This window comes from Bos indicus, chromosome 21 (assembly GCF_029378745.1).
Source record: "Bos indicus isolate NIAB-ARS_2022 breed Sahiwal x Tharparkar chromosome 21, NIAB-ARS_B.indTharparkar_mat_pri_1.0, whole genome shotgun sequence".
NCBI classification, from domain to species: domain Eukaryota; kingdom Metazoa; phylum Chordata; class Mammalia; order Artiodactyla; family Bovidae; genus Bos; species Bos indicus.
Window position 1 is genome coordinate 40938310 of NC_091780.1, and position 5134 is coordinate 40943443.

Here is a 5134-nt window from a genome sequence, read left to right on the forward strand (position 1 = left end):
TATGTGCAAATGACCAAGCTACACGTTTTTTCCCAAGGGAAAACAAAGATGAACAACATAATTCTCTGCCAGAAACTTCCAACCTAATAAAAGTATCAGATATGTAAATAACAATAAAATGAGGCAGAAAGAAGTACTAAAAAACACTATCAGAATCTTCTGAGAACACAGATAAAGAACAATTAATGTTTAGGAAGAATCAGAGTAGAGGATTTCACAAAACGTTGGTTTCCGAGTCTTCCTTGAAGCTTTCAAGCCCCTTCGATTGCCGTACAATTCTCCCTCGGGACCGTGTCTTCTCCTATCTCTTCCTTTCTGTTCTCTCAATCCCAACTGGCACAACCACAGAAGCCTCAGAGTTGGTGTCTCCAGCTCTAGACTTTCCCACTATAATCCAACCCACAAAAGATCCCTTCTTCTGGTCTGCCCTTCATTAGGCCCAACTGATGCATCACTACCCGAAGAAATACCTTCTGTGGCTCTCTGCCGCTCAATGAGTAGGAATAAATTACATACAGGGTTGTTATAAGGATCAAAGGAGAAAGATGTGAAAAACATACTCTCTAAGATACACTGCCGTTAATATTATGATATACTTTACACTTGGGCCAGTGTCTGTCCCCTGAATTCACCCCTTGGCTCATGTCACCCCTGTTCCTATAATGCCTTTCTTCCTCATTTCTAACTCTAAAACACTATACTATGCATCTTAAGGCCTAAACATAAGAGCTACAGTTTTAAGAAAACATTTTATGACTTCTCAATGAAAATTTCCTCTGGCTTCTCTGATCATCCAGAGCTTTACTTCTAACTTTTCAACACACGTGTGACAGCCAGCCAAGTATCATAGACAGTTGAACATATGTCATAGTTTCCCTGTTTAATTGCAAGGTGAAGACCACTTTATTCATCTTGTAAGGTTTGTGCTAGAAGCACAGTGTTTAAAGTAGGTACTCAAATATCTATTGAACAGAAGAATATAAAATGGGACGTTATGTCACTATGTACTGAAATAAATTTAATGGAAGCAAAAGAAGGAATATTTTATATATCCCTTGTTGGGGTTTAAGGCAGGGCATTAGGATACAGAAGATATGGACTTTTACAAAATATCACTATTGTGGAGACCGTTCTGGAAAGAATAAAACCCAAAACTGATCCAGCCCCCAGTCCTGCATCTGCCCTTCCATTTCTTATTTCCAGTACCAGTGATCCACTGGAAAAACATAAAGGCAATCATTAGATATGCCATCTTTCTCTCAGAAACTCATAAATGGGGACTATTTTGAAAATCAAAGTGAGTAGCTTAAAGTCTCAGCTAAAAGCACACATTTTCTATTACTTTCCCTCAGTCCTCTCTCTCTCCCTCTGTGCTGTTTATGTCAAGGAACCAGGGGAGCTAGTTTAAGTGACATCTTGTTATAAACAGTTAAGCTGAGCGGTGCTGCTGGAAGAAGGATGGGCCAGAGGAGATCTGGGACCATCATCAAAACCAAGGGCCTCCTTTGGTAGTGTAGTCCAGAGAGCTCGGTCTGGTTGGACTCTCTAAAATCAGACAGGAAGCCAAAAGATCTCTAAACTCTGACTCACGGAAGCAGGAGACAGAGCCGACAGCCTCCAGCCAGCCCCAGGTATGCGGGCTGCAGATCTGCATTCAGCACTCACTGACCCCCAGCTGCCATCCCTACTGTATGACCACATGGTATCTGCACAGCAGGTGAGTCCTCTCCCTGCTGCCTCTTGAAGTTCGCACGAGGACCGAAGAAAGTGGCTGATCAGGCTAGGCAGAGGGATCCCCAATTCTGCCCAAACTTTCTAGACTGAGCTCAGCTTTTATTTATCATTTTCTCTCAGGAAATCCAAAATGTTTCTCATATGCCTCTATCCACTTACTTCTCTTCCTAGGTAATCTCCAGAAAATCATTCATATCTATAAAATGTTCCCTTTTTCTTCTTCAGAAACTAGTAACAGAGTCAGAGATGGTATGCAGTTCTCTTTTTCTTTTTCCCGTCCATATTGTTTAAAGTAAAATTAGATGTTGTGCTAAGTCATTTTGGTCATGTCCAACTCTCCAACCCTGTGGACTGTAGCCCGCCAGGGTCCTCTGTCCATTGGATTCTCTAGGCAAGAATTCTGGAGTGGGTTTCCATGCCCTCCTCCAGGGGGTCTTCCTGACAGAGGAATTGAACCCACATCTCTTATGTCTCTTGCACTGGCAAGCGGGTTATTTACCACTGATGGACAAAACTTCATACATGGGAACACAATCAATGTAAGGAAATAAAATGTTTGTCTAGGCTCCTTTTTGTTTACTCCCATTTTCCATACTGGAAAAAAAAAAAAAAAATTCCCAACCAGCTTCTTGCCAGAACCCTAGTACAGGGCAAGAATTAAGACATGAGCAGGGCCTGGACAACTTTCCGGGCCCACGTTTGCAATTTGTCAGCATTATTTCTGCAACAAGCCAGTATTATTGCAAAAGGATTAAATGTTTCTTGCATGGGAGGGAAGAGATGGAATATTCCACTGAATCCAAGGTGGTCCTGAAACTGACAAACCTGCCAACTGCCTAAGATTCCTGCCCTTTACAATGTCCCGCCCTAGATTTCTGGTCCCTGGGTCACATACATGTCTTGGGCCTCTGACACCCCTGGAACTCTGGCAATTGTTTCACTCAAACCATGAAGAAGAGTCTCTGGAAACAATCATGACCATCCAGCTCTCTCTTCCATCATCCACCCTACCAATGATTCTCCCAACAGAGGGGTTGTGGCAATCTAATGCAGGTATCTGAGTGTCTGGCTCTGCTTCCTTTCCCCTGCCTGAGAATTTCCTTCCATATAGAACTCCAAGCCATAAACCATGGAGACCACACAATTCTAAACAATCTGTGGTCTCTTCATTTGAGGGTTTATGGAGATGGAATTCATTCCAAATATCCTATTACATTCCCTAAGAATTTGGATATGAAACAGGGGGAGGAAGAAAGACTAGAACTCACTCACTTGGGCCACAGCATCTTTCCCTCTTGGACACCTGAGTAGCAAAGCCTGTCACAATGACTGAAGCCCTATGTTACCAGGGAAAAGGTTTATATAGCCTGGCAGCACTGACTTCAGGTGCTCTGTCTCACCTTATGCGGAATAATCCAGCACTCCTTGGGAGCCACAGAATGTTCTTCCTAGTTACGTATTTGCTTATTTATATTTATTGCCCCTTATTTTGAAAAGAACATGAGATAAACTCAAAAAGACACAGTAAATTATGTTAAAACATTAAAAGGCTAGTAAAAAAAAAAAAAGTAGAAAAAATAAAGCCTGGAGAAAGATTAGCAAAAATAAATGTAGGCCATAAAGTTTGCACAGTTCCTAGAAGTAGGCTTCAAATTTGGCTGTGAACTTGTGAGCCAACAAACAAAAATATTATATGATTGGTAGTATCTATCATATAAAAATAATACAGTTGCTATAAAGAAGCCAAACTTCTCTTAGTACTGAGACCAGAGAGAACTGTCTCTCTTGGATCTTCATAAAGAAAACACTGCATAATGTCATGGACTTTGTCATAACTCTTCTGTGACAAACAACAAGTTTCATTATGACCTTGTCCCAACTTCCTTCAATCTAGAGACTGACAAAAGAGCAAAGCACAGCTCAGTAAAAGCAGCTGTCCAAAATCATTCTTGAATAAGAAAAATAAACTAGTAGACAAAATGCTGAAAAAATAATCTCCCAAGAGAGTGAAATAGAACGCTTAAACTACCCAGCTCTCTTGCGGTTTAAACTGATTTTTAAAGTAAAGATTTAAATATTCAGAGACATGAGGTATATGGAAATTCTTCAGGCCATTCTGTGTAACTACTATTTCTTTCAGCTGAGAATTTGCTAAGGATTGGTCAACGAAAGGCTAGAGATTACACTTTCAGCAAGAACCTGAAAAGCCAATAGCTGCTGCTGCTGCTGCTAAGTCACTTCAGTCGTTTCCGACTCCGTGTGACCCCATAGACGGCAGCCCACCAGGCTCCCCCATCCCTGGGATTCTCTAGGCAAGAACACTGGAGTGGGTTGCCATTTCCTTCTCCAATGCATGCAAGTGAAAAGTGAAAGTGAAGTCGCTCAGTCATGTCCGACTTTTAGCGACCCCATGGACTGCAGCCCACCAGGCTCCCCTGTCCCTGGGATTTTCCAGGCAAGAGTACGGGAGTGGGGTGCCGTTGCCTTCTCTGAGCTGCTAACTAATAGCAAAGCCGTAAACTCTACGGCTGTCAACTAAGGAGGGGGAAGGACCTGGTCACTTTATTAGAGAAGGAGGAGAAAGAAAAGAAAAAGGAAAAGAAAGGGAATGGGAGAGGGAAGGAACTCTTTTCTAGGATATGTGGTAGTCTAGATGGCCATAAGGAGCTGAGCCAAGCCAGAGCAGGAATGGAACAAAATAATTGTTGGTTATCTCTCTATCTTTAAACAAGCTCCTTAAATCCAAAAAAAGTGAAGTCGCTCAGTTGTGTCCAACTCTTTGTGACCCCATGGACTGTAGCCTACCAGGCTCCTCGGTCCATGGGATTTTCCAGGCAATAGTACTAGAGTAGATTGCCATCTCCTTCTCCAGGGGATCTTCCCAACCCAGGGATTGAACCTGGGTCTCCTGCATTGTAGACAGATGCTTTACCATCTGAGCCACCAGGGAAGTCTAAAGGAAGTCCTTAAATCCAAAATCCTTGATTAATTCCAACTCCAACCAAGGAGATGATACTTTTCATTTTCTATGCTATGATTTAAGAATGACTGTATTTTAATTATCAGCAAAATGATATTTCAGGACACTTAAGAAAAGATATCTGTAGCTTTTCCATCTATTCAAGGGAATTTCAAAGTATTTTAGGTTCCTTTGGTATGAGAGTGTTGAAGGTGCTATGTAAATGTAGGTTATTATTACAATTTCCTGTCATCCTCCTTCAAGCAAAAACTGCTAAAATCCACAAAGTACAGAATGAGGCACACACAATTCTTATTATTGGGGGGTAATTAATTAGCAAGTACATAAATAATTTACTCAGTCACAGGAAGATAGAGTAATACTATTAAACATGTAGGCCTACACATCCAATTCTGGTAGCTATCTTATCTGCTCCAATGC

General features: G+C 41.6%; 1 non-coding gene across 1 annotated transcript; it reads right to left on the reverse strand.

The window, feature by feature from the left end:
• Positions 1 to 4612: 4612 nt before the first annotated feature.
• On the reverse strand, positions 4613 to 4684 carry TRNAC-ACA (transfer RNA cysteine (anticodon ACA)). Its single transcript has one exon. It is a non-coding gene; the product is annotated as a tRNA-Cys (tRNA).
• Positions 4685 to 5134: the final 450 nt, after the last annotated feature.